A 20,550-nucleotide genomic window follows, 5' to 3' on the forward strand; every position below is an offset into this window, starting at 1 on the left:
AAAGTTAGTACATACCAGAACCCATGTTGATACCCTGACCTTGACTTCGGAAGGTGTTCGTTACGGCTCCACACTCTCGCTTAAACATAGTACTAGCCTACGGAATATCAGATCGGCTTTGTGATTGGATCGAAGAGATTATTGCAAGCAATACACTTTAAGTCATTCTTGACAGACTGAAATCTCCATAAGTCTCCGGTGAACTGCAAGGAAGTGTTATACAAAGAATTACCCGTAGCAATATATAGTAACGTCCAACATGGTAATAAAGGATGCTCCATGCGCCTGTTGGTGGAAGGTGCCGTTGTGTACAGAGAGGTCGCAACGCTAGAAACCTGGTGCAGGAGAAACCGCAGAGAATGGGTCTTGGTGAAGGGGTTGCAAGTTATGTCTCAAAATTAGCAAGTGTTAATGTGCATTAACAGCCTAAAAAAGCTATAACTGTATAACTGTACGATTGCGAGGCAATCGCCGAAAGCAAAAAACCATTTAAACATCAGGAACATGGGAGACCGTGACACGTTTACGCACGGGGCACGCTTACGCCGAGTATTTTCCTCTAGAACCTTTCTTGATAGAGCGCTCCCGACAGTGGAAGATTAATAGTACCATCTACTGACTACTCTCAAAAACTTTGTGGCACCAACTGAATAAACGTCTTGGAGAGAAGAACATATTTGTATTTTTGTGCAAGGTGAATAAATTTTATTAATCGAATACCGGAGCTCCTAGGGCGCATACGTTATGCAGATGAGAACAGATAAACGCATACTCGTCTACAGGAGATCAGTCTACTTTACGAGGTACATCTGTATAATTTGAAAGCCTGAAAATTACTACTGAATTTTCGAAACTACTTGAAACATGTCGATGGGGTATGTTCACACAATTCTTTTGTAGCACGTTTACGCACTATTTCTCAATGTCAAAATGATACCGCACTCAAGGGTAAAAAAGTGAATCCGCATGAGAATAAAAGATAGAAATTGCTAAAAACGCTATTTGAACCCAATGAATCTCAAGCAGAAAGATAATTCAACGACAGCAAGGACTTACAAGGGCAAGAAACTGCTAAAAGCAAGAAAGGGAAAATTGTGGATAAACCTACTTCTGATGTTGGCATTAGTGTTCTCCTCTGATGCCGTCATTAGTATTGGTTTTTACTCTCCGTGATATCCTTTCTTATGCCATCCGCTTCAAGCCCGCATAATTTCCACTTCCTTTTATGTCGTCCACTTTCTTGTCTCCCTTTCTCTCAGTCTCCTCTCAGAAAGTAGTTCTTCCAAATCGTCTGTTAACAAGCACTTCCATCTCAACGAATGTCCCATATAGTTCTTCTTCCTTTCTCTAATAAACTGCCGCCGTCTGATGAAAAGGATGAAAATTGTGTTCGTATTTATTGCTCAAAACGATACAACCATTCAAAAAGAAATCGAGAATGGATCCAGTGAAGGTAAAAGAGGGGCTCACTAAGATTGTACCACAGGAGACAAATTATTTTTTATGTGTATAAATTACAGCTCAGTTAGACTTCTGTGTGGGCTTCAGCTGCTAGTAATTTTCTTAATTTATTCCAGGACTTGTTTCGAAGTTCAATGTTTCATCTTCAGGTAGCACCTGAAGATGAAGCCTTAAGCTTCGAAACCGGTCGGGGAATAAATTAACAAATTTATTAGCAACCGAAGCGGATTTTTATTCTGTAAATATGTTCCTCAGTTGTGGATGATCACCTGATAAAATATTTTCCCCTATGTAGACCATATTATGCTAACAAGTAGAAGTTCGCCATAAACTTTGTTTATTGGCTGTAAAAGTTTTGTATTTTACCATGTTAAATGGTGTGAGTATGCCTGTAATTTTGGTTACTGGCAATAAAACATATTAAAAAAATAGTTGTGTGTTTCGTTTACTCATTATTGTGTTCTGTGAAATGCTGAAGTGTGTCCCTGTAGGTGGATAAAACTGCATTCTCAATTATAATGTTGAGCTGGAAAAATATATTTCAACTTATGCCTTAGTAACCGTGTTATAGGACTAAACAATTTTAAACACAAGAAATCTCACCAAATAATTAAAAAGTAAAAAATTTTGAGAAGAAATCCTCGTAAATGTGCTCTGGTCTCTTCTGTGCACATGGAGCAGTTTAAATTGGCACGCCAAAATGTCAGACTGAGATTCATTGGAAGAGTTCGTAGGAAGTGTAGTCCAGCCACGAAACAGGTGGCTAACTAGCCAACTAATAAAACATTCGCCGCGTGGGTTGCCTCGCGAGTTGAGGCGCCATGTCACAGACTGCGCGGCCCCTCCCTTCAGAGGTTCGAGTCCTCCCTCGGGCATGGGTGTGTGTGCTGGTCATAGCATGTTAGTTTAAGTAGTGGGTAAGTCTAGGGACCGATGACATCAGCAGTTTTGTCCCTTAGGTATCCACACAAAACTGAAAAATTGAACAAAAACCTTCTTTAATTTCTTACTTCAATGTTGCTCAGTTGTCTGGGAGCTGTATCAGATAAGAAAGATAGAGCAATCCTGAAAGACCTAATTAAGAGTAGTGCATACCTTCACAAGTTTGATTAGCTAGCGTGAAAACTTCAAGGAGGGGCTGATCCAAATTTGTAGGCAAACGCTGCTAAAGAGGCATTTTACATCACAGGTTTAATCCTACTGTTAAAATTCCGAGATTTGCTTTCCCTAGCAGACATATTTATGCAGACTGTAATGAGAGTAAAAATTTGTACCAAGCCCAGGCCTCCTGCTCACTAAGCAGATGCACTAACCACTTCGCCACCCTGGCACAGTGTCTTTGCACAGCTGCACCGAGTAACCCAACAATCCTCCTCTTTGAATCAAATTCTGATTTACGCCTCAGCCCACTTGGTATTACCATAAACTCTAACAGCAGTGCAGAGGTTCTCCAACCGTATTGGAATAGCATCGCAGCATAGAGCGAAACGGGGGTTCCTGCCTGAAAGCCAGCTATCGGTGCTTTAATCAAATGAAACTATATGGTTCCAGAGACCTTTTCAAGTCTCAGACCCATATGACATATACCATATGGTTATAATTCAACTTCCGCTATTTAACAAGTCATAACACGGAAACTAATTATCCTACGGGTACCAAAATTGATTGAATTAATTTCAAGTACACGTGGAAGACAAGACAAAATAAATTAAATTGATATACTTTTAACGTTCTGCTGCAGTACATACCGGTACCATTTCTGCTAGGGGCTCAGTGTGGCACCCATCAGCGTCCAGAAGAGTCTGAAAGCGCAGGACTGCATTCTGCGCAGCCGAACGAAGCATTTCCGTAGGTATGCTGCCTACCTCTCTTGATACGCTGGGCTTCAGATCAGCACATGTGTGAATATTTCCCTAGTAAATCCTGTCCTCCAGGTAGCCCCACATCAGAAACCACAGGGAGTGAGATAAGGCAGTCGTGGCGACCAGCAGCAAGTGTCAGAGCTGCTGTCATCACACTGTAGTTGCTGGCAGTGAATGGAAGTTAAAAAATTTGTTTTGTAATCATAGCCATCACATGGCACGCCACTCCTTTCCGTTAGCCTTCCATCTCCTCCTCTACCTAATCCTCCCATCTCCAGTGAATAGCAGCGCAGTATTGAAAAAAAAAAACAATCTCACCCCAGGATATTAGTGTTCATTAAAATGGAACAGCTAGTTACAGTGTAGCCCCAAAGCTGCTCCCTGGCCATGCTCCAAAGTATCTGAATGGTACGAACTTCTTTTGCCCAGTATTAAAAAATATGTAACAATAAATTACATGACGGATATAAATTTCAGTATTTCCATATCTAAAATATGAGTGAAGAAACAGTCAGTCTTGATTGCTCGGATACATTTGTTGGCTCAAATGGCTCTGAGCACTATGGGACTTAACTTCTCAGGTCATCAGTCCAATAGAACTTATATATTTGTTATTTGTTTACCAATGAAGCATTTTGCCTGATTCAGGCATCTTCAGACTGGCTAAATATAAGGAGTTGTTAGGTACATAGGATATGGAGTATACAGAACGCCGCAGTAAACAACTGCCCTCGTCAAATATCTGGAATCATTGTGTGTTGCCCTTGTTGGGGCTTGTGACATAGTCCAATGAATGCAAAAGAGGATTAGAGCTATATAGATCTGTCACCATGCAACACATGTCGGAGGTATATTTACATGCATGTGCGTAGACTGGACATCGACAATATGTTGATATGTTTATATGGTGGCAGATCTTTCTAGCCCTGATCCTGTTTTGCATTCGTTGGACTATGTCTCATGCCCCACCAAGGGCACCAAACAATGTTTCCAGATATCTGACGAGGGCAATTATTTGCCGCAACGTTCTGTATATTCCTTACCCCATGTACCTAACACCACATAATATTCACCCAGTCACAAGATGCCTGACTCAGGCGAAAATCGTAATTGGTAAAAAAAATAGTAAATACATCTCTGCAACCTAGACTGCCTGCTTTTCATTCATATTTTGGAGTAGAAATACTGAAAATTATCTTCATCGTATATTCCTGGTTACTGTACCATCCATGCCACATGTTGGAATACGTTTTTATCTCAAAAATACGTCAGTAACATAAACACACACACACACGCGCGCACACACACATACACATGCACATGTGCATGCACACACCATGCCTATGCCGTGAACTTACAGGTCAAACAGCGATAGTGAATGTGCAAAGTTCGATTTCTGTGCCATACATCGTATAAAGCACAATCGTCACTACAACCAAATATTTCCCACTTTAAAATTTTTTTTTGTTGCTTGCAAAGTGTCGAAATGTAAATTCAAAGTTCAATATCTCTGCAAAAATATATCAGTAGTAGCGGCAATTTGCTTAAAAATGTCGTGACACGACACGGCCATTTGTATGGACTTTTAATAATTTTTCGTATGTCTTGACAATCCTTTTAGTTTTCGAACAATCTTACGTGTTTCGATTTTCCGTCATTTTCAAAGGATAAAAATACAACACAAAACTGGAATCGGAAGATACGGAAATATAATATATTTCACCATTGATACGAGACATATTGTAACGACTAAAATATGGCTTCCTATGGCTTCGAACCCGTTCGAATCCTACCTGAGGCATGGATGTGTGTGATGTCCTTAGGTTAGTTAGGTTTAAGTAGTTCTAAGTCTAGGGGACTGATGACCTCAGACTTTAAGTCCCTTAGTGCTTACAACCATTTGAACCATTTGAAAATTTCCATGTTAAACCTAAATGAGGTGATACAACAAAAATAACCTGACCAAGAACTTAAGAAAATGGTTGATGGCTAAAAAGAAATACTAAGTAGTAAAACACACTAAGAAACTGGCAGTCTGAATTACTGCCAGCTACTGGAAGAGTGTATCTAATTCCATTTGTTGAGCCTACACTTGTTGTAGGGCACCATGCAACCTCTAATTAAATATTTCAACATCTAAATTGTTCTATGATGCTTGTCTAGTGCTGTAATGGTATGTATAAAATAGGAATGGTTACTGACCTTTTAATATGAGGTTATGTTATTGATGGTTCATAGAACGAGGTATCATCACCTGCCGTTTTTACATGTTTTACAGTATTGTTTTACCTTAGCAAGCACGAGTTTAGCGTGACCTTGACAATGTATTATGTTCTACACTAGAAAAATATAACCGATGATATGGACATTATAATATTGCATTTTATTTGCATTTGAACTAAACCTACTAGAGATTATGTACACCAAATTTGCAATATTTACCAACGGAAATCAACGGCCAAATCTTTCTGAAACGTTTGTAAACTGTACCTACCATAAGGAATTATTAAATAAAACCAAAATCTAATCAAATTACATGACACAAAAAAATACACAACATAGCCAGAAGACAAAGACACTAACCGAGAGCTATTTTAGAAAGGAAGGAAGGAAGGAAGGAAGTGAGGAAGGAATGAAGAAGGAATTTTGATGATATTTTTATTGTGATGTAACTGCAACACAGCCCATATGTTTGAGTGTTACTGCACAAATAAGTAGCTGAGCACGCTACGGAAAGTCCCAGTTTTAGGGCAAATGGTCGTCCACCAAAGAATTAACAAGCAATGTTTACGCGTTTCCAAAACTTAGGAAGCTGTGGGTGTCTTTCATCCTGCGTCTTCTGACAGGATGCTTTAGACACCGTGGAACTTTGGGAAGCGTTATGTGCTAGGAAATGTTTACTGTGTGATTTATTCTTGCAGGAACTATGCAATTTCTGTGTTGCATGATCATAACGTTGGAATTTCAGCATCGTAGACAACAGCTTCGTATTGCTGTTATTTTCGTGTGTTTATGGAGGTGTAGTAATTGTAGTTATGAATAGTACAAGTGTGTATGTAAAACACCAGGTATCTGCGATCAGTTATTAACGAAATTAGGGCCATTCTTTAAAATTCGTCTATGGTTTTCAGATGGTACTCTGAGTGGCGTAATATTTACAGATGCACTAGATCTCAGTAGCAAAAACTGTTTGAAAGGGATTTGAAGAGAGCCTTAGTACACCAAACAACGGGAAGCTGAAAACGTTTCAAGGGGCCAGAGTGTTCTCCATATGGATGATGAGCGCTGGAGCGATATGGGCCCAGAGGCACCATCTTGAAGGTTGTCTTAGGATCCTGTGCACACCATGGGAGAACACCCCATAATTGACAGAGGTAGCGTGGGTCTATATTTACTCACACTGGCTGACCAGGTAACACAAAAGACCGTGAAATCAAAAGCATGACAGTTCTGCTGCTGGCAAACTCACCGTCTGTATTTGGTTTCGGTTTTGTGGGATTATGAAACCAAATGTTACAGCAATTTTAGGTGCTGTAAATTAAGTTAGATGGAAAGATTGAAGCACAATACACGAAACTTGATGCCTTTACTAAAGACAATACATAAGATTTGGACAAAGCACGAACCAGTTTTGAGACGATTAAGCAGTGGCGCGAGGAAGTGATTAATAAAATAGAAAAATTAGAAATTTGGTTTGGAGTTAAAAGAAGAGGTACTTATAAGGAACAACACCCTGTTGGCCGACCCAGCGCAGATAAATTGACATCGTCGCCTAAGTTATGAAGAAACTAACAGCGCTGTTGCTTACTGATTCCTCCCTGCGTGGCCGCAAACAAGACATTAGAAGATGCAGTAACCTTTCTTTTCTTATTATTCCTCGTGCTGGCATTGAGTATATGGTGAGGTGACCAGTGACTAATGACTGTTTGTAACGACATGCCGTTGTGCCCACTGAGTACTTTAAAGTGTATAATGTGAGGCAGCATCGAATTTAATGTCGACGTTTTCGCACCATGTTCTCCTTTAGATAAGAAACGAAAGAGATGATTAAGCAGATCCTAGAACTGTTAGATTATGGTCAGTGCTAATGACTGGTAGGCAAATTGAAAATTTGAAATCTTTGGTAAGGTCCTATGGGACCAAACTGCTGAGGTCATTGGTCATTAGGCTTACACAATACTACTTAATCTAACTTATACTAAAAAAAAACTTACGGTAAGGACAACACACACACGCATGCCCGAGGGAGGACTCGAGCCTCCGACGGGAAGGGGGCCACCCGAACCGTAACAAGATGCCTCAGACCGCGTAGTTTAATTAACACACGACCTTATTAGTAGAAATCGTGGAAATGTTTATAAAGGGTGTCCACATTGTAACACCCCCTCCCCCCCTTTTAAGGCAATTTTTAGAGAAAGTGGAGAATGGCCCACTGGCGACTGCATGTTAAAAAGGCTTGTGTATAATAAATAAAGATGGAACAATGGGTCTGGTAACTGACAATTCGTGTCTACAACCTTGGGTGGTCATGGCGTGATTTTTTCTTTTCTTTTTGGAGGAAGTGTGTAGACTGCAAGGAATGAACTGTGTAGATGCCCTCTCCTCATTTCTCCCACCATTGCGTTCTTGTCTGAAGTATTGTGAACTGAGAAGAAACAGCCTTGGCCGAACCTTGTAATAGCCTCCCGCAACCACATGCTTTGTACCTGTGCAGAAAGAATGAAGTTCAGTGTTAGGCGATGCACTGCGGGGAGATTCTATAAAGATTATGCGAAAGAACTCTTCTAGTAGTAGTTTATCGTAGATCGCTTGAGCAACGAAAGGTACCTAACGACTGGAAGAATGCGCAGTTCATTCCCGTTTTTAAGAAAGGCCGTAAGACAGATTCACACATTTATCGACGTCAATCTGTTGCAGAATTATGGAACATGTTTTATAATCAAGAATTATGACGTTTTTGGAAAATGAACATCTCCTCTGTAAAAATCAACATGGATTCCGCAAACGGAGATCCTTCGAAACTCAGCTCGCTCTGTTTCTCCATGAGATCCACGGCGCTCAGGTTGATGCCGTGCTCCTTGATTTCAGTAAGACATTTGACACCGTGCCGCATTGAAGTTTGATGAAAAAAATACGAGCTTATGGAGTATCGCAGAAGGCTTGCGACTGGATCCAAGATTTCCTTGCAGATAGAACTCAACACGTCAACACTAAATCGACAGTTGTAAAGGTAATATCCAGAGTACCACAGGGAAGTGTGATAGGACCATCGCTGTTCACAAAATTATAAATGATTTAGTAGAAAGCGTCGTATGCTCTTTAAGGCTATTCGCTGATGATGCAATTGTTTGTACCAAAGTACAACGCCAGAAGATAGTAAGAATTTGCAGAACGACCTGCAGAGAATTGATGAATGGTGCAGAATCTGGCAGCTGACGCTGTACATAAATAAATCTAACATATTGCGCCTACACAGGTAAAGAAATCGACTATTGTACGGCTACACTATTGATGACAAACAGCTGGATACACCATCTGTCATAAAATATCTAGGCGTAGCTATCCAGAGGGACCTTAAGTGGAATGACCATATAACACAGATAGTGGGAAAAGCAGACACCAGACTCAGATTCATGGGAAGAATCTCAAGAAAATTTAACTTATTCACGAAAGAAGTGACTTATAAGGCGCTTGTTAGCCGGATTCTTGAGTATTGTTCATCTATCTGGGATCCATATCAAGTAGAACTGGTAGACGAGATAGAGAAAACCCAACGAAGAGCGGCGCGTTTTGTCACGGGATCGTTCAGCTGGCGAGAGAGATACTAAACAAACTCCACTGGCAGACGTTACAAGAGGCGTTGTGCATCACAGAGATTTACTATTGAAATTTCGAGACAGAACTTTTCAGGAGGAGTCAGACAACATAATACCTCCCTCCACATACATCTCTCTTATTGACCATGTGGAGAAAATTCGAGAAATCAGAGCCAATACAGAAGCTTACCGACAATCAATCTTCTCACGCACTATTCGCGAGTGGAATAGGTTTGGAGCGATCAGATAGTGGTACCGAAGGTAGCCTCCACCACACACCTTTAGATGGCTTGTGGAGAATGATGTAGATGTATCTTGTGTGTGAACATGTAATTTTTTTGTGTATCTTCTTTTTTCTTTTTCACAGGACATGACGATTATCGTCTCCTGTTCTCAAATTCATCCGAATAAGGTCCATATTGCTTATTTTGTTTCTTTGTTTCAGAAATAAAGAAGACATTTATTTATATCACATTCCGTCAAAATGACGATCATATTTCTATGTACCAAGGTTTTAGAAATACTGTATTTTATCTTTGTTGAATGACATCATTTTGTGACACCCACATTTCTTGTATCATGAACACATTTCTACACTTTGGAATATTGTGTATCATTAAGGAAATTTGGTGTGTGTAGTTATTAGTGCTCTTGTATTTTATGTCCGTTGAATGACATAATTTTGTGGCATGTGTGCTATGTGTAACAGTGACGCACTCTTAATTAGAAAGATTGTGAATTGTAAGTGTGTCCTGAGTTAGGGCAGGTCTTGCATTTTTGAGAAACTCTGACGCTCCTGTGAGTATTACTTGACGAAATTTACACTTTTGACAGGACGTCATGGGGTGGAAAGTAAGTAAGAAAACATTCAAGCCGATCACAACAGTTTAGGGTTCCCTCTAGTGATGTCTGCTTCCATTTGCACGTTTCTGCTTTTCCTTCTGCTTATTCCTTGCACAGTTCTATTGAAATAGATCAACAACTGTTCAGCTGTGTGTGAATTCCTAAGGGACCAAACTGCTGAGGTCATCAGTCCCTAGACTTACACATTACATAAACGAACTTAAACTAACTTCTGCCAAGAACAACACATCACATCATACCCATGCCCAAGGGAGGACTCAAACCTCCGGCGGGAGGGGCTGCGCAATCCGTGACATGGCGCCTTAAACCTCGCGGCCACTCCGCACGGCAAATGGATCAACAGATGCCATTTCTATAGTCTAACATTTCCTGTGGATTTAGGCCTCTTGATGTCAGATCTGAATTTACACTCTACGGCCACCATTATTTAGGACTTCCAGGCCGTCTCTGCTCTTGAAAGTCAGATGATAGGATGAAACGATAAGTCAACTGTGCAGTAACCATACGATGTATCCTTACCAACAACGTTTCCATGCTTAAATGGGGTCCTCCTCTATCTTTGTCCAAAGTGAAACCCCAGAAATCAGGGCTGTATTAATGTCCAAAATCTCGACTACGAATTTTTCTTCACATGGTCAGTACTGGCATGAGAAAAAAATTATATAGGTATTCGTATCTTGTGAATTCATATGGAGTGGATTATGTGTTTTACAACTTTGATGGCATCGATTTCTCCATTTGAGAGGCAAAGTTGGGGAGGGCAGGTAGCCATCCTGGATCACAAAGCATGACATTAAGACTAAAGTCCAGTAAACATAACTGGGGCTTCTAAGATGGTGACTATTTTGGATGATAAATTATGGTAACTAAATTTCTATTTATGGATCATACATCAGATTAGGCTAAAAGCATTTTGCCATTTAGTAACATTCGAGTAAACATTACAAAGAGTGCAAGTGAGGAGTACAGTCACATTACGCCACTCTGTTTTCATTAACGTGCAAGGCCAAGTGGCTAGTTTCTTAACACAAGGAGAACAATGGGCTCATTAGGCCCATCCTCTCTGCCGAAAAGCACTGAGGAACATGTTTCAGACACCAGTGCATTGTTATTACAATTAATGCAACAAATGGGACAAAAGCTTCAAAAGTTAGACACAATGGAACAACACCAGAGACAAACACAGCAACAGTTAGACACAATGGAACAAAATCTTCAAAAGTTAGACACAATGGAACAAAATCTTCAAAAGTTACACACAATGGAACAAAATCTTCAAAAGTTAGACACAATGGAACAACACCAGAGACAAACACAGCAACAGTTAGACGCAATGGAACAAAATCTTCCAAAGTTAGACATCACGCTTGAACAAACACGTGAAGATTTAACTACTGAGTTACATAACATTGAATCGAAATGTCAAAAAGTCTGTAATGATGTAAAAAAACAAATTTGTGAGCATTTTCAACCTATTTTTTGCGGCATGAAAATGCATTACAGAATCACGAAGCAGCCATAAAAGAACTGCAAACTATTGCTCATGAAAATCATGAGACCTTGCAACCTAAACTTGACTCAGTTGCATCTACCGATCTGGTTACGCAACTTGCAAAAACTCAGGAAAACTTAAAGGACACAGTAGATACTCTGAAAATTAGTTCAGAAAGACACATGGAGGAAATTAGTTCATTATCAGAGAAAGTAGTTGAACTTTCGGATCAGCTAAATAATTTATCTACGAAGGTAGATGATAAGCTGAATGACACAAAACCGGTAGTCTTTAATGACACAGAAGAGTGCGAACAAATTAGAAAATTCAAACAAAATCAAAATCAAATCAATACACAGTACAAAAGAGAAATCCGGGAAGTACAAGATCAGCTGACACAGGTAATACAAGTACTACGTATTTCAGAGGACACTCGCGCCCCAATACGGGAAGACGGACATAGAAATACGGAACAGCCACAAAATAATAACACAGGGCATTTCGGAAGTTATGAAAGAAATTGGCAATGTGCACCGAATTTTGAGATGGAACCGCCGACACGACGTAACAATGACCGACATGCGAGTCGCCGACATGATGATTTTGACTATAAGCTGTTCATTACTACACGTAAATTCAAAACGTTTAAGAATTCTGGCAACGACATTCATCCACAAGCGTGGCTCCATCAATTCTCTCATTGTTTTCCTCCCAACTGGTCATTAGAGCACAGATTAGAATTTATGTGTGGCTATTTAGAGAATGAACCAGCTGTAAGAATGCGATCGGTCATTCACGATTGTCACAGTGAAGGAGAATTTTATCATGCCTTCCTCTCAGCATATTGGTCTGAAGCTACACAAGACCGAGTAAAACATAGCATCATAATGATGAAACATTTCGAACAATCTGAATTTTCCAGTCTTGTGAAATATTTTGAAGACATGTTGCACAAGAATCAGTACCTGTCAAACCCATACAGCCCTTCAGAACTCATCCGTATTTGCTTAATGAAATTGCCTGAACATTTAAGAAATATTATTTTGGCAGGACGTTGCAAAGACGACAGTGAAGCTTTTCAGGGACTGTTACAAGAACTGGAAATTGACACTGACAATCGCGGAACGCGAAAACAGGAGCACAATAATTACAGATCACATCCGTCACAATTCCGCCATGAAAGAAATAATAACTGGACACGACAAGGCTATTCTTACAACGCAAATCGTGAACAAAACAGACACCACCCATATGACAATCACTGGCAGAGTAATAGTTACGGAGAAAGATCGCATTTCCGTAGTAATGAATATGACAGAGACAATCATAGAAACAGACAATTTGGCAACTGGAACTATTATTATCATGGGAGACAGAATAACTTAAGACGCAATGGTCCAACGCGCAGTTACGATTCAGGGAGAAATTCTGCACCTCGTGACCGACAAGAAAGGAACTATGGAATCTACCGACATGACGACAGACGATATGATCGTAACGACAGACCTGAAGTGCATCAGAACTGGCGGGATTCAAACAGAGCAGGGCCCTCTCGACTATGGGAATTTGTAGAAGTTAGGTCTCCAAATTCCAATAACGACGCACACCAACAAAGAAACAGACAATGACTCGCACCGCAGGCATCATCCTGCGCAGGCTGGCTCAGGGAAAAATAGCATACACGCTAACCTTAAGAAAAATTCCAGTATTCTTTACCGACGTATACCACATGATAATGGCGTTAAAGTTGAAACTCTGCGTACTAGGTAGAGTAAAGGATTGCACTACACTTCACATGTAAAACCGCTTATTGAAAGATAATCTGCTTTTTAACTTTGTCTTTGCCATAAAACTTTTCACTTCACATTTCTAGTTTGCTTTGTCAGACTTAAGAAACTGTTAACATGCAATAATGTTTGAGGTTAAATATCCAGTCAAGAACCAAGAGAACTTGTTTCAACAGAAATTACGAATGCATTGTTATAGTGAACAGACGTCACAGTGTTATTGTGTGTGTACATTCTTGCTTGTTAGTTGCACGATTACGTAACGACTATAAGGCTTACATACTTAGAACATTTACCAGTACTGCTAATGAGATTTTAATCCAACATTTTGGTTTACTCAAAATACATTCTGGATTTTAAGTACTTTCTGTGAGATACCAGATGGCACAGTGGTTAGTTTATGTGACAGCTACACGATTTTATCACGACGCTACTAATGAGTGACCATTTACAATGTTGCTTTTGCGGTGTTTCTGTTTTATATCTGCACAGTTTTTCTGAATTCTTCTGGAAAGTAAAACATGTTCTAGCAGTAACTTTTGTGGTATAGCTACAATGAGACAGCGTTCTTCGTATCACAACAATACGTTACATTTTAGTACCTTCTTGATCATGGTAAGGTACGTAATAACTACGATATCTATACGCAAAGCATTTCACTTTCGTTTATGATGAGGTAAGTACATTGACTTCAGCAGAACTTTGCTTACAGAGGACGGTATCTACGACACTTCCACAGAATTATCTTACAGCAAGACGCACATTTAGCGCTACAGGACACGCATTTGAGTGATTGATATTGTACTTAAACCATTTATTTTTCAAGATTTTTGAATTACAAAGAAAGTTTTCCATGATACATTTCATTCCATTGCAGTAATCTGTAACACCTGAGGGTATAATTACATTAATCCTCAGTGGGGTACACGCTTACTTCGTGTACCATGTGTTTGGCAAACACAAGGAGCCCTAGCTAATATGGTATTTGCTTATACAACTTTACACATAGGTACCATATTTCTCTAACACACAAATTACACAGCTATCTGATCATTTTTTTTACTACATCAGTGACACATGTTTACGCAATTACACAGTTGGGTAACTTCACACTTATGAAATTGTATTTTGTCTGTACTTTGTGAACTGTTCGTATTTTTTCGGAACCATTGTGATACTATGAGAGCGTTGAATGATGCATTTGGTAAGGGAGCATGATTTTAAAGTACGTTTGAGGTAGATGACACTATTGAAATGAGCAGAGAATTTTTTTAAGTTTTGAAATTATTGGAGGAAGCTACGACGATTTTGAGAGTTGACTGAGGTGTTATGATGTTATTATTACGATGACTATGTGTATTATGCTGTTGCAGTATGTTTATGATCAATAAGCTGATGCTATATGAGATATTTGAGTATGATACATATCTGTTATGATGAAATATTGAAGAAGTGTCGACGAATAAGGTAAGGAATAATGAGTAGTGGTTATGGACTCTGGTTTGTACAAAAGGTTGTAGGAAACCAAGAGGCGTACTTTAAGAGTAATGAAATGTATGTAAATGCGTGAATGTATTACAATGCTGACGAAAATTTTTTGGACTCTGTTATGTCAATAGGATTTTGTTTTTACAGATTTGTAACGCAAATTCTTGATCTGTGAAATATTTTTATATGAGACTGTCACTGTAGCAGAAACTGCTGTCGTAAATATTTCCGTAAGAAAGTTAAGTGACCACCTGCACGTAATGCGTCGTGGACACCCAGCTGTGTCAGACGCCTGGAGAAAAAGCCATTAGTGTGTGCCTTTTCAGAGGCACAGGTAGAAAAAAAGGGGAGGCTATTATCCTCGCTATTCACATTCCTTTGTAGAAACTATCACAAATACGACACACTCAAACTTGAAAACATATGATTATACTGTGGAGCTCTTAATTTATGATATTTACTAAAATGCCTAATGAAACGATGAGAAACATTTCATGGCTATTGTCTTGCTAGTTGAGAGAATTGCCATATGGCTTGCTTTATGTATTTATTTACTCATTTTGTTTAATATCTAGTTTCTAGCTGCACTACAGCATTGGTTAAAATAAAATTTAATAGATGTACTAATATAAATATTTTATGCTTACAGATCCAGTAAATAGTAACTTTATGATGGACTTAAAAAAAAACGAAGGAGGACAAAAAAAAACATTTCCCTTCACAGGAATTGCATACAGAATTTTCTTTCTAAGTACTTGGTAATTTCTTTTGTAGAATAAGTTGTGGTGCACCACTATAATTACATAGACATTAAGATGTGAATATACATTTCCCTTGTCTGCACTGTTGTCTTTAGTGTAATATTTTTTTCTACTTGAGCTTTGTCATGTTTAGATATAAGTTATTGCATTTGCTGCTGCTGTTTACCAGGCATAATGTTACTGAATTTGACTTTGTATTACGCTGTTAAGCCAGTGTTACTACGGATTTATTTTTCTTGTTTCCTGCACAGTGCCTTATATTAGTTGTAATATTGCAATTGCTTTGCCAATTGGAATTTTTTGTCATTGATGTTTGTGTTAATTGTTTTGTGCTGCTGCATTGCCTCGTCCCTTAGTATATATATCTGAGCTCAGTAGATTTAAGTTAGCTTAAAATGGGGTCGGCTATATAAGAGAACGAGTTGTGATGAATTAGGAGAAATGCATTGAGAAGCTATAAGAATATGGTTTACCCAACAAAGTATTCTGAAAGAGGATATGAACAAAAAAGTAGGTTTTAGAGACAACAAGTTTAGGTAGGATTTTCTTGGAAATAAATGATGTAAGATAATGGAAAATAAATAATGAGGTAAGAAATGTGTGAACATATAAATACAGAAAGCATGCTTGGACAGGATTTTTTTGGTGGAAACAAATGTTTAAATAAGACGAAAGATCTATGGAATGAGGTTTTGGGTTGGACTGCAGTACCAATGTCACACTGAAAACGAACCCTGTCTTTCCTTTTGTATTATTTTGCTATGTGTGTATGTACCATTGTGTATTTGTCGTTTACCTGTCTTTAAGTGTTTAGCTAATAATATTTATGTTGTAGAATTTTTCAAATACTATGTTATTTACCTTGTAAAGATGCTTAGACATTTATTCTGTTTTGTTTTAATGCTCATGTGTGAAGTTGATGTTTCAAAAGTTATTCTGATCTTTTATATATTTACTTATGACATAATTCCTATAACACTGATGTATATGTCTATTTCTATTCTTTTGTAAAGCCTGTTTTACTACAAATGTTATCTGTATTGTTATGTTCTTTAATGATGTATTTTGTACCTTTGTTATTGTATTCTCATGTTATAAAATGGTAATTGACACCAGTTCTTCATATTATTAACTTGTAAGTTACATTTCACGGCACACATTTCTGTTGGTCATAGTATATGGACAATATGTGAGAAGTAGGGACTGTTAGTGTTTGCACGTGTATTAATAATTCAGCAAGGGACCGGATAACAGCATTGCTGGTTCGAAGGACAATTCCAAGAACTTTGTGAGTGCACAAGTGGTGGTTATGGAATTGCTATGTTATCCGCAAGACTCTTCAATGGTGATTGTGCACCTGCACAGTCACAACAGATGGCTGCTGGCCATCTCTACAAGGACTACAGTGGGTCTGCATCTTTGATGACCCACCAATACCATTATTTCTACAAGGACTACAGTGGGTCTACACCTTTGCTGACTCACCAGTACCATTATTTCTACAAGGACTGCAGTGGGTCTGTACCTCTGGTGGCCCAGGGCTACAGTGGGTCTGCTCTGTGATGACCTACCTATCAATATTCTTCAAAACTTCGAATGACTCTGCTGTGGGTTTGCTCTGTTGTGACCCATTACCTGTCTGCATGTCAAGAGTCAGCATTGTCTTTCTGTTGGAAGGACAACACTACTTCTTCAAGACTGCATGGAAATCCATTAATTCCGTGTGCATTTTCTTCTACTGCTCAGACTTTGAGAAAAACACTGCTATTTTACTGTGATGAACGATCAGGACTGTCTTTATGGACTGTAAGAAAATTTTAGCTTTTGACCAACATTGTATCAATGAGTGTGTGCCTTTGATTTCTTTGTTATTGTAATTATGAAAAACTTTATCAAATCATTATTGGCCACTGCTCAAAACAATTTGTAAAATTTTTTGTGGGGAGCATGGGGGCTATGTAAGTAGGCTGTTTATGTTTTCTTATTGGCAACGTTACGTAGCGCTCTGTATGAAAATCACTGGCTGTGCTGTGTGCAGTCTGTGGCTAGTTTGCATTGTTGTCTGCCATTGTAGCGTTGGGCAGCGGCAGCTGGATGTGAACAACGCGTAGCGTTGCGCAGTTGGAGGTGAGCCGCCAGCTGTGGTGGATGTGGGGAGAGAGATGGCGGAGTTTTGAAATTTGTAACACTGGATATCATGAACTGCCATATACATTATGACTTTTGAACACTGTTGAGGTAAATACATGGTTTGTTCTCAATCAAAACCTTTCATTTGCTAACTATGCCTATCAGTAGTTAGTGCCTTCCGTAGTTTGAATCTTTTATTTAGCTGGCAGTAGTGGCGCTCGTTGTATTGCAGTAGTTCAAGAAACGAAGATTTTTGTGAGGTAAGTGATTTGTGAAAGGTATAGGTTAATGTTAGTCAGGGCCATTCTTTTGTAGGGATTATTGAAAGTCAGATTGCGTTGCGCTAAAAATATTGTGTGTCAGTTTAAGCACAGTCTTGTATAATTGTTCTAAGGGGACGTTTCAGTCTGCACCATGCTCCAACCCTACCATCAGCTCTTACCAGCTGAAATCCATCTGACCAGGCCACTGTTTTGCAGTCGTGTAGGGTCCAAGCGATAAAGTCACGAGCCCACGACAGGCGCTGCAGGAGATGTGCCGTTAGCAAAAGCACACACGTCATTTGTCTGCTGCCATAGCATATTAACGCCAAAGTTTTACGCACGGCATTAACGGATACGTTCGTCGTACACCCCACACTGTATTCTGCCGTTATTCCACGCAGTGTTGTTTGTCTTTCAACATTGGCCACTCTACGCAAACACCGTTGCTCTCTTTCGTTAAGTGAAGGCCGTTGGCTACTACGTTGTCCATGATAAGAGGTACTGCGTGAAATTTGGTATTCTTGGCACACTCTCGTCACTGTGGATCGCGGAATATTGATTACCTTACGATTTCCATAATGGATTGCCCCACGCGTGCAGCTCCAACTACCATTTCGAGTTCAACGTCTGTTAATTCCTGTCCTGCGATCACAGTAGCGTTGGAAACCTTATCATATGAATCACTCGCGTAGAAATGACAGCTCCACCAACGCACTGCCCTTCTATACCTTGTGCACGCTATACTACCACCATCTGTATATGTGTGTATCGCTATTCCACGACTTTTGTCACCTCAGTAGACAGCGATTAAGGGCTCAGATACCTCAAAATGAAGTCTAAAAGAAACTAGAAAGAAATTATACCTAGATTCGGAATCGTACTAGTGAACTTGACCGTACTAAGTGGCGCAGTGGTTGGCACCGTAGCCTCGCATTCGGGAGGACGGCGGTTCAGGACCCCGTGCAACCATTGAGATTTAAATTGCCTGTGAGTTTCGTAAATCAGAAGGCAAATTTCTTCCCCAGTCTTCCTTAATCCAGGATTGTCCTATCAATTCATTCAAGTTTAATCATGTTATACAGTTAGATTTTTTGTGCAATCATGACATGTTACTTTATAATGTTCCTTAGGTCTACACTGTAATGGTTTTATAGTACTCAAGATTTCTACTTATCAGTAATGTGATAAATTTACCACACATTTGTTGTACAATGTGCTTCTGAATATCTGCCAAATTTGTTAAACCGCGCTGGAGAGTTGTGAAAGGAGTCTACCGGGCTACACTTTTACGTGGCACCAGAATATGATAATAATATTAATGTAAACCAAAAACGATGTATGTCTCTGATACGCTTTATAATGCGGATCGCTGACTGCGCTCGACCGCAGGGCCAAAGATACTGTTTCTGGTCAAAGACTTAGTATTGGAGTAAGAGAGCGCTGGGAGCATAGTTGTAGCGAAAGAAGTTGGAATAGGTAGTTTTTGTCGTGTGTTTTGCAAAGCCACGAAGTGTTAGACTAATATAGTAATTACAAGAACGTGGAAGCAGAAATCTTCTCACAAGCAAGGTAAAGATTTTAAATATTTATGACTTTTCGTTTTGTCAACGCATTAGTACAGATGAGTTGGCTGTTAATTTGTAATTGTTGAGTAACGCCAGAATGTACGTAAACTGATTTGATAAAATGGCTATTTAGATATTTCACTGTTGTAATGTTTCTAAGATTTGTTAACGGAGGAATACATAATCTGATGATTTGTATTTAAGCTGGTTTAGTGAGGTTAGATACCACTTGCAGTATAAATCTCATTATTTGTGGATCAATTAGTAAATATGATATATTTTTTCCACCAATGTAGCTTCAATTGTCAAATGTTTCTGAAAAGCCAAACGTAACTCGCAATATAATTTTACTAAAAAAGAACTGTCTTAGTAATTCACCACAATCAATACCGCCTCCCTGCTCAGGTCACATGTTTTACAAAGAAGTTGGATTTTTCTTAAATGTTGTGATTTATCAGCCAAAAGAATTTCATGTACATTTCAAAGTATTATGGCCATGACTGCACACTGCTGAACCTGTAGCTATCATATTTTATTTTTTTCATGGGAGACCAGAATATATCGCGTTCCGCCATTGCTGCTTTAGAGGTGAGACAATTTCATTTATATGTATGCACTCGCCATCATTCAGTGTATTCCATACAAAGCAGAATAATTTTAACAAGTATCCAAAAGATTTTACTATAGTAAAAGAACGTTACAGTTTCACGTTAAAATATATTTGATGGCGAAGAAGACCCATCAAAGACTGCTCCGTGAAAGAGTGATATTCAGTTATTAAAAAGTGCCAATATTTCATTAAAATGAATTGGATACGAAAATGTTGTTGTAAACAAATAATGAATCGTCACCCCGTTTTTTATTTTGAAGAACCTGGCAACTCTCATGAGTGAAGACTCAGTACTGTGCTGCCAAGCTGTTTCAGAAGAAAACATACACGGGACTAAACTTAAGAACAAAATTTTTCTACTGATAGTATGCAAGGAATCACACGGTGACGTCTGTGTGTGTGGATTTCGGTTTACCCTGTAGAGATCTTACGTGGCGGAACTCACGAGAAT

This window comes from Schistocerca nitens, chromosome 4 (genome assembly GCF_023898315.1).
Source record: "Schistocerca nitens isolate TAMUIC-IGC-003100 chromosome 4, iqSchNite1.1, whole genome shotgun sequence".
Taxonomy (NCBI): Eukaryota; Metazoa; Arthropoda; class Insecta; order Orthoptera; family Acrididae; genus Schistocerca; species Schistocerca nitens.